The sequence below is a fragment of the Sebastes fasciatus genome, chromosome 18, assembly GCF_043250625.1.
Source record: "Sebastes fasciatus isolate fSebFas1 chromosome 18, fSebFas1.pri, whole genome shotgun sequence".
In the NCBI taxonomy this organism is placed as follows: domain Eukaryota; kingdom Metazoa; phylum Chordata; class Actinopteri; order Perciformes; family Sebastidae; genus Sebastes; species Sebastes fasciatus.
The window spans coordinates 8,910,423-8,920,891 of record NC_133812.1 but is presented as its reverse complement, the minus strand read 5'-3'; the positions used below and the strand labels follow the sequence as shown (position 1 = coordinate 8,920,891).

Here is a 10,469-nt window from a genome sequence, read left to right as displayed (position 1 = left end):
GTCGGCACACTGACACTCTGACAGCTGTTGTTGCCTGTTGGGCTGCAGTTTGCCATGTTAAGATTTGAGCATATTTCTTTATGCTAAATGCAGTACCAGTGAGGGTTTCTGGACAATATCTGTCATTGTTTTGTGTTGTTAATTGATTTCCAATAATAAATATATACATACATTTACATAAAGCAAACTTATTTGCCCACTCCCATGTTGATACGAGTATTAAATACTTGATAAGTCTCCCTTTAAGGTACATTTTGAACAGATAAAAAAATGTGTGATTAATTTGTGATTAATTGTGATTAACTATGGACAATCATTATTCGAAATTAATATGTTAATCGATTGACAGCCCTGCTATTTTTTCCCTTTATTACTTTTGAAAGTAAATTCAGTAATATCTAAATATTATGTTAGCTTATTCCCAGTGCTGGATATGTTGTCAGTTTTAAGCTGTAATTGTGTGAAATTAATTTCTTATTTCCATGTCATTTATTTTACAGGCTATATCAGGCATCTTGCTTTGTTTTATTTGTTGGCTTGGTTGTGATTATTGCTTTACGTAAAGGAGCAGTGTTTCAGGGGATCTATTAGCAGAAATGGAATATAATATTCATAACTATGTTTTCATTGATATATAATCACCTAAAACTAAGAATCGTTGTGTTTTCGTTAGCTTGAAATGAGCCCTTCATATCTACATAGGGAACCATGAACGATTTCAGAAAGAAGTAATGTCTGTATTAATGTTAATTAGGTTTGTGATGGTTTATATTTTGGGGTATTGGGATTCCTTAGTGTTTGGGATATTGTCATTTATTATTGTGTCATTAACTATTATATAACCACGATGATTTGGGAGATTTGGGTCACATGGGTATGGGTGGCACTCATAGTTAATATAATCAGCTGTTCACCTGAGTGCCAGAGGGAAGAGAGGGTGAGTTGGTCACCGTATTTTTTGTTTGGGGAGTGAGCGGAGGGGTACTCAATTGGTTGCAATCTGCAACTACACCACTAGATGCTGCCAAATCCTTCACACTTTACCTTTAAAGTCACTATATTTAGAAATGTGATTAGAGCGTATTTCAATCTGATGGCATACATTGTCGTGGTGCAGTCTGTGTGCTGCTTCCATTCCCAGATATTTTTCACCGATGCAGGTGATTGATAGACGGTGGATGCTGTGTAACCTCAGAGAGTTAAAGGCTTGGTTGAAGGTTTTATTTTGGAGAGGAAAGCAGAAATCAGTGGAGCAGAAAGCAGAAATAAGATGCCTCTTCAGTCTCATCATGGGCTCAGACTGCATCACTACAACTTATTTCAAAACAGAAGTTTCTACCCTGCTGTAGTAGTAGGATTCTGGAGAAAAACATACTTTTTTATACATGCGCCTGGGAGATTTGAATGTGAAAAATATCGAATATTTTGGCTCATGCATGTTAAAGCAGCCAGAATGAAACAGTAAATATTAATTTCAGAAACATCTGAGAAAGAGAATCAAATGTGGACTTGAATTTGGATTAGTTTCATCAAATCTAGTATTTAATCTATCTTCCTCGCTCACATTACTCATTCAGTAGCCTATAGTTGCAATGCTTGTATTCATCATTTATAATAGGGCTAATTTGCAACCTAGTTTCCTTTAGCAAATCAGTCCTGGAAGAATAAAAGATGCCTTCTTTGCTGAATAATACACAACCTAAAAAAAATCCATACAATCCTGGCAAGAAAAATGGGTCCTTGTAACATTTAATTATTAGAAATTGCTGAGTAGAAAAGTTTTGTAATAATAGCCCTTCAGAGGAATACATAAGCATTTATCCTGTAAGGGATAAGGCCTGTGGTTGTTTGCTTTGTAATTAAGGACGCCACAGCTCCTGCAGCTACTCAGCTCTCTCCTCCTCCTCCTCCTCCTCCTCCTCCTCCTCTTTTCCTCTCCTCTTGTCGGCAGCAGCGCTCAGTGTAATCTCTGGTCCTAATAAACACACACACACACACACATGCAGATACACACATATTCTGTGTGAAATCCCTTTAGCTGGAAGAGCATGCCGTCTTAGCGGTGCAGGCCTTCACCACGCGCTGCAGCGGCTATATATAGAAGTCATCATAGTTGGCTTTCAGGCCCCCTCATCTATTTTCCCCTCTCTCTTCTTCTTTTCTGTATTAACCGCACCAGTGGCTTTCTTTTCCTAAAGTGCTTTCTAGCCGGACAGCCCATCCTCGCATGCTGTCCTTGAAAAGGTTACGCACATGTTTCATTCTTCTCCATTTTGTCTGTCTCCTGCAGAGAGGAAAGAGGGGAGAAGAGGGAGATGGAGAGAGAGAGAGACAGTCCCTCCTGATTGAGAATGATTAAAAGCAGCGGGTTGTCACACCCTGCTGGTACTGATGACACGACAAAATTACAGCGTGTTAAAGACAGTATAGGAGGAGGAGGAGGAGGGAGAAAACACAGGGAGAGAAATTGCAATCCAAAACCTGTTTCGACAAATTGATGTTGAGTAGAGCCTGAAGTCCCTCGTGTCTCGCTGCTCCCCTCCCTCCCCACATCAGTTGCCTCATTATACACCGAATGACCTCATTATTTCCTAGAGAAACAGGCGTTTCCCTGTACGACCCCCAGCCTTGATATGTAGGGCCCCTAGGATCCCATTAAAGCGACGCTCTGTTTGAAGACCACTCAGAGACTGCCGCTGCTTCTCTTGATTCACGGCTGTTAATGTACCAACTGTTGTAGTGCAGTAGCTCTTAGCTGCTTGCGGTGATGTTGTTAAAGTTAATGTTTTATTATTGGGTCTCTGATTTGCCATCTGGACTGCACGGTAGCGCAGACATTAGTATGGTTCCAGCAGTGCCACTTTCTATGCCTATCAACATCTCTGGGTGTAGGAGATAATTTGAGGCTCCTTTTTTTTCTTACCAGGTGAGAAGGAGAAAAATGGATTATCACTTTAATACAGACGAACACATCTGAGACAATTTAAATCACACACGCAATTTAAATACAGAGGTACTGCAGCAGATGTTTTACAGTTTCAGATGTGTAGAAGGTGCAAATCAGAAGTAAAATGTCAGTTCAAAGTGAAAGGCTTTAATTTGTTGCAAAAGTGCTCTGTGCCTTGCAAAGATTAAGAAATCTCATACAGTAATTATGATGTTGAAAGAATCACTTCATGTAGTAGGTTTGCCAAAAAGTCCTTCAAATGAAACATTAAAATACGTAGTTTGTAATTGACATCCAGCAGCCTGTTGCACCGGCTGAATTTAAGTTTGATCTGAAGTTTGAGTGTAAGGCCCTGGTTTTAGCATTTTGTAATTGTTTTCAATGAGAGTAAAGAGGCGGTCGCACCTGTGTGAAATCAAAATTCTCCTCCCATTCACTTCCATTCAGTGCGAGCGAAGGGGTGAAAAAACACTTGCGTCCAGATGCGAAGCAAATTCGCATTTGAAGTGCAGTTCAGCTTTGGTGAAGTTTCAGTTTGAAAATCGCCTCAGCAGGCGATGGTCACTGCATTCGTGCATGTCTCACCGTGCCTTGAAGAATTTTGCGCGCTGCTTTTATGTTGCTGACCTTCTTGCATTTTTCCACTCTATGAGCCTCGCATTTTTGCATGAGCGCGTTTTGCAGGTTGAAAACGCCAGGCACACTGCACTGTTTTTTTTTCAGTTTGTGGCATCTTTTTTTTTTTTTTCAATTGTTACTGGGCAACCGCAGAAGCAGAGTCAACGTTAGCTTAACACAAACCATGAGCTGTACGTTACCTGATAGTTAATAGTACAGTTTAAATTAATGAAAACAACTTACCCGAAATCTCAAGTACTGCACTAATTTGCCTCCATGGCCTGCTGTTTGGTGTTCAGGTCATGGTAACTCAACACGCTCTCATCCCAACTCGGCACATACTGTCGCTTTGTCATGCCCCTTGGCGTCACTTTATTTTAGGTTTAGGAAAGAACTACATGGTTGGGCTTAAAACTACTACGTTTGTACGGTGAAAATGACACTGAACGTTTTGAACATGGGACATGAACGAACAGCTGATTGTAACGTGACAGCGGTTTCCTGGATAAAAGCCTTGCCTTTGTTGGACCCATTCATCTCCCCTCCTGTCCGCCCGGTGTGTGTCTTATCGATCTTTAAGCTATGCCACCGCAATCCCAGCGCACTTTCTTGGAGCGTTTACTGTTGCCGCGGATGGGTTTACATGGTAGTTAACGGAACGATCCTGAGCATTTCATACCGGTGCTAAGGGGTGCCTTGTGCGTTGGTATGGAACCCCGATGGCCGTGACAAAGCCTCGGTATTTGACGCCTTAATCTAACAAAGTAAAAAAAAAGCTCCCTCTTCCTGGAATACACTGCAAGCTAAATTAAAACTGGGAAATCTGATCACTTTTGATGAATTTAAAACATTAATGAAAGACCTAGAAGCAGAGTCAATCGGGAGCTGTCTGTGTTTCTGAATATTTTCACTTTAACGTTGGCTTCAAACACTTGATTTGAATGTGTTTTGTATGATATTATGCTATGTATTTATTTTGCATTTGTTTTATGTTGTGGCGTCTGAAACTTTAATGTATGTATAATGCTGCTGTCTTGACCAGGTCTCTCTTGCAAAAGAGATTCTTAATCTCAATGAGTACTACCTGGTTAAATAAATGTTAAATAAAATAAATACATTTAAGAAACAGGCTTTTATTTTCTTAAATCACTGAACTCAACTGCTCTATATATTTGTGACAGACATCTATGTACTGGCCTTTAATTCCTTTCGCACAAAACTCAACTCAGCTCTGCTCAGCAAAGATGGGAAATAAATTAGGCCCAATAAATCAATAATATAAATTATATTGGAGTAAATCAAATTGTTTAATTAAACCAGTATGAATATTACTTTTAGGTCCATGAAAAAAAAATAGACTATGGAATAACATATCAATAAGGAATCACTCATTTGATCGAGCTCCGCCTCGCGACAGTTAACGACGCTCGTTTTACGGCACAGTGCGGTCTGATGGACAAAGTTAGCTAGCTGTCAGTGAGCAATGGACTTCACAATATTCACAACTTGGATTAAGTTTTATTAAAAAAACAATGTTTTCTTTTGACCGGCGGACCCTCATGGACTACAGGAATATCATTAATCAAGGAAAGGACACATATTGGGACTTTATGGCCGATGCAAAGGTAGGCAGTCACCACTTTTATTCGTCTCTCTCTTGTTTAGCAGGTGTTGTGTTTAAATCTGTTTCCCCATCAAATAGTGTCCCCTCCTGTTAACATGATAGCGCCCCCCTCGGAGGTTTAGGGATAAGGGCTGGTTCAGGTTTAGCTTGGTCAACAACCTGTAAATCTAAATGAATCATACTTTGGTGCTCATTGTTTCCATAAAATGAACTGAACGATTGAATTGTGGAGAATCTAACTTGAACTAGCGAGCATGTGTCTGTCCATTACCTCATTAACAATTAACGGCTCATTTATCAGTCACTTTCTGGTAAGGTAAGGATAGCTGTATCACACATTTTTTCTTTTAAACGTTTTTATTTATTTATTTATTTGCACATATATAAAACTGCACAAAATCCAGTCAATGAAAACAAAAAAAGAAATGTGTGAGGAGAGGTCAAGAAGCCTCAGGCTTATACAAAGGGGGGAAAAAAACAATAACAAAAAGGGAAGAAAGATCTAAACAAACATAATTTAAAAAATACAACACAAGTTAAACAACAACAAGAAGTACGAAAAATGTGCAGAAAAACCTAACCAAACAGTGGAAAGCAATCCAATAAAAACAATGAAATATATACAAAAAACTGCAGAAAAAAAAGAAAAAATATCTAAACTTATCAAAAGATAATTAGACATCATGAATTATGTGATGATAATTTCCTTTTAAAATGTTCTAAGGATAACGAGCTCTTGTAAACATGTATTTTGATGTTCCATATTTGTACACCGCGATATCTGAGGGAGTACTGGCCATGTTTTGTTTTGTAAAAACATAAATATAATCATAAATGATAACTGCATCAACAAAAGTCTCTGGCAAACTTCTGTTTTGCATGTGTCCCTATTAAAGGGGCTATATCAGAAATGACTTGTTAACAGTGACACCTGTGGGCATTAAGTCAACCACAGTCAGTGATCTGTTGCTCGCGCTTGTGCTCGCACTACGTACACGCGAGCGAGCATTGGTCAAAACAGTGACGGTATATGTCCACAGCCTCCGTCCTTTCCGCGCCTCCCATTCATCGTCTATGTAAGCAGCTGTGAAATGCATTATGTCGAGAGACGGGGCGTCACGTTGGCCACTCCTCATTTGCATAAAGTTGAGGTCGAGGCTACTTTATGCAAGTCACCGGCTCAGATACAAAATAAACTATTTTCGTGATGTACTGTAAGAGAAGAAAGTTTCCAAAGGAGCCGCCATGTTGGTTCTGGTTTGAAAGCTGGGAGCAGCAGCCCACGAGGGAAAGCGTTCGTCCAATCAGGTGCCTCGGGCCTTGTGTCTAGTGGCAGCCCATCAAGTGTCAAATGCTGGGAAGCGAGGCGATACCTTGTGATAAAAAACGCCCCTGTGGACATGTGCCATGAGGTGACACACCCGAGACTGAACGTAATTGACAGGCATCATGTTGATTAATGTTAGCAACATTAGCCAGCTACAACCACGATATCACTATATATTTGACATGCTTGGCAGTAATGTAAGCTCCGCTGTCCAATAGGAATTTTGCCAGCTCAGGGTCTGTTTTGATATCCAAAACCAAACGAAGGTCAGTCACTGAATCGAAGGCCCGACCGTTGTTGATCCTAGTTTTCCCCCGACGTCGGTGACATTCCTGTTTTGCAAGACAGGCTTGACTAGATATAACTTTGTTTTTTTTTGTGCTTCTGTGGAGTTTGTGTTGCAGTCTGAGTTGTGGTGAGGGCTGGTCGTATGTTGGCATTAGCCGCGCGGACTCCATTTCTAACCGAACGTTAGCTGTTGTTGCACACTGTTAGCGCTGTGGCGGAGCTGAAGAGAGTAAAGGCACTCACGAGCAGGCATGACATCACATCTGTTGGATTTTCCCGGAAAAAACGTCCTGCTTTGTTCTCATTAAAAGACTAGTCTACAGGCTGAAAGAGGAAACCCAGAAAGTCACGGAAGGTCTCATTTTTTAGGTTACGACCTGTTCACACATTGGCAATAGAAAGTGATTAAAAAACATTTATACATGTAAAAACGTACATACAGTCCCTTTGATAAAACAGCACATGACTTCAGTAACCCATAAGGCTAGTTGGAAGTAGTGTGTGAACATAGTGGAGCATATAGCAGCTAAATAGTCAGACATGAGAGAGAATATTGGACTTTCATTTATCAGTGGACACAGACATGATTCCAAATGAAAGCTAAGGCTGTTTGCCAACTAGTTTGTCATATCATATGAACCCTATAAGGTGAAAGTGCAGGTTTAGAAAAATTAGCTAAAACTTGTTGGTACCTAACCTATCAGAATTTATTTTGTCTGTAGCCATAAAAAAGTTTTTTTCACAATTTTTTTGTGAACTATATATGGTTAATCCGCATATTAGTAATCACCAAAAGACATTTTCCCAGTAGAATTCCTCAGCTTTAGAGCTAACACAGGAACCACTATCCTGTGATTTTTAATATGATTACTCAAACAATTTTCCCAGACATCTTTTCAAATCTCTATTAGTGAACGCCGGCAGTAACTCCTGCTTGATAGACAGTAGGAGTCTTATGCATAGCCCATGGGGTCTCTCTGTTTAAGAGATGCCATGTCTACTTTTGTATCCTGCCAGTGCTACCCGTTCCATGTTAACATTTAAATTGCTACCTTGCTGCAGGCCCAGAGATGAGCAGAAATGTCATTGTGTGATGACAAACAAACAATGCCTCTACCCTATCTTGATTCCTCTCTTTATTGGACAAAATAGCGGAGAGTTCCATTTGCATTTTAGAGAAACGCAGGCCAGAAAACCTCGGGCGCACACAAAGAACTGCCGGTGTGACGCTTGGAAATGTGACATCGTGCCACAAATAAAAGTCAATCCCTCAAAGGCTACACGCTTTTCGCTCTTGCTCTCTGTGAACAGTGTCTCGCACGCACACACACAAGCCCAGCGGCCATTCGTTGTTTGAGCAGCATGTACCCATCAAGTCCTACCTCCCCTCCCATACCCGCAACCTCTCTCTCAGAGCGTATATCACAGGGCTGACAGACAGCGCTGGGGCCGAATCCCTCCCTCAGCTGTGGAGGTCTGCTCTAGTGAGTAATACTGCTCTGTGTGCCATCAGCCACCGTTGGCTTCACTTCCACACGGCCTCGTTGAAACCAGTTTTACTTCAAAGGTCGGGAAACAATTTATTTTCCACTATTTGAAACACCAAAGGTAGCACGTTATTAAGCTGGCTGACCCAGTGGTACACATCTGTGAAACACGGGATTTGTTTCTAAATCTAAAACCAGACAGCAGACATTGAAACTGCAATGTTTGAATATTGTAGCTTAAATTGCCTCCACAGAGCCTCTTGGCTATAAACAAATCAAGCAGACTCACCATTACAGTAAGGTAAACAACACCTCATATAACTTCATTATAGGTAACTACCATTTAAAAGCTATAATCCCTGCAAGCCTCTTACTTTGTGAATCCATTTGTTTCACAAAGCAACAGCGATCAGATGCATAACTGCGAGGCATATGGAGGAAAGCTAATCCAGGAATGTTTATTAACTTAGCAATTGTACTTTTATGAGCGTTCAACGGCACACATAACTAGACTGTTGCAGCCACTGTGCTCCACCCAGGACTCGTCCTAAACGAGCGCCGTCTGAATTGCAGCGATTCGTTTAGCGTGCCTGGGAAGATAATGTTTAATCTGTAAAAGAAAAGATGTTAATCTGTTATTTATGTTGATGACTGACAGTCCCAGCTGGATCTGCTTTGCTATTCATAGAGTTGAGAGTGAGTCTCCTCGCCTCAGCCGGTTCCACAGGCCGTTAAGGGTGTGATTTACATGCACAAGCCATTGCCCCTGCTCAGATGCAGTGTGTGTGTGTTTGTGCATGCATGTCGATGTGTCAGAGAGAGTGAGGTTGGATGCATGACCTAGTAGCTCTGTGTAGTGTGGAGATGGCTTTCAGCAGAGGTATGCTTTCGTAACACAAAGATCCAACAATTTTCCTCATCACCTGAACCTCTGGTTCCCAGCTCCGTTGCTGATCCATCACTTTTATTGTGAAAAAAATGAATTTACTCCACAAATCTGAGACGACTCCCTACAGTATGTTAGGATGCTAAAGCTCAAGACCTTGCACTGTAAGTCTGGCAGACGTTTCTCTGTACAATAATCTAAAAAGTGGGTTAGCTCTATTGAATTATCCTTCTCAATTTCCGACAAAATCAACTTTACTCGGCAAGAATTTTTATTTTGAAATGTCGGCCCAGAGAGATACATTTTTAACCCAGTAAACCACTATCTAGCCCCAACATGCAGCCTACAGCAGCAGACTCAATTATCTCGGGATGGTTCACACACTGTACATAAAGAATGATGCAATCTTCTCCATGTTTTACCTGGGAATCTTCTTCCCACTGGGCCATGATGGAAGATTCCCCGGTATTTCACCAGGTCCTGAGCCGGCAAGGATGTTTTGTATGTAAATCCAGGAGAAATAGACTGAACATTTACGGGCTAAATTGCACGAGGGAAAGAAGCTTATGGTTCCCAGCTGAGAGGCTAACTGGACCCGATACTAGCTGATCTTTCAACACGACAATGGAATTTAAATGTGTTATTTAGCCCTGCAGCTAAGCACAGGAACACAATAATCAATACACACAACCCATGCATTCACTTTTATTATATTTCCAAAGTCTGTCGGATAAACATAGTTCAATTCCATTCTCTCTGTCAGTTGATGGTGTAGCAGAAAAAGCTAAATGTAGTTTCCACTATACGTTTCCAGTTTTCCTTATGCATATTTCATAATGACATGAGCATGTCCAGAGCATTTCCATTGTGGTCATTGATGAAGACGAGACAGTTGAAGATGAAGATAACGTTATAAAGATAGAGGAATGGTGTCTGTAGATTTCTGAATAGCGTTAGATAGCTAGCTTTGTCAGTGTTAGTGTGGTCTTGTGTAGGTTATTAAACAGAATAATTTCTTGGGTGTTGTAGGAGCCAAAATGTGCATTTAACCTATATTGTTTATTATTATTTGCTGAGGCTGCACACATTATTTTGTTTACTGTCATTTCCGGTTATGGGCACAGGGTTTCACTTTAATTACCTGTGCACTTGGATGGCGGGATTTAGACAAAGATGGTGAGTTAGGCTCAGACATTTTCTGTTGACCGCTACATCATGTCACATACTTTAGATATTCCAGTTAGCATATGTTATTGTTTGTGATTCTTTCATTTAATAAACATCAGAACACG

At 40.6% G+C, this 10,469-nt stretch overlaps 1 protein-coding gene across 2 annotated transcripts in view; it reads left to right on the top strand.

Annotated features, from left to right (window-relative positions):
* The first annotated feature begins 5,024 nt into the window (after positions 1–5,024).
* Positions 5,025–10,469, top strand: part of nrxn3b (neurexin 3b) — a 458,514-nt gene continuing 453,069 nt past the window's right edge. The window contains exon 1 of one of the 2 annotated variants that reach the window (XM_074615644.1): positions 5,025–5,190. The gene's annotated coding sequence lies outside the window, so the exon portion shown is untranslated. The remainder of the gene's footprint in view (positions 5,191–10,469) is intronic. The other variant, XM_074615645.1, reaches the window with a different exon arrangement.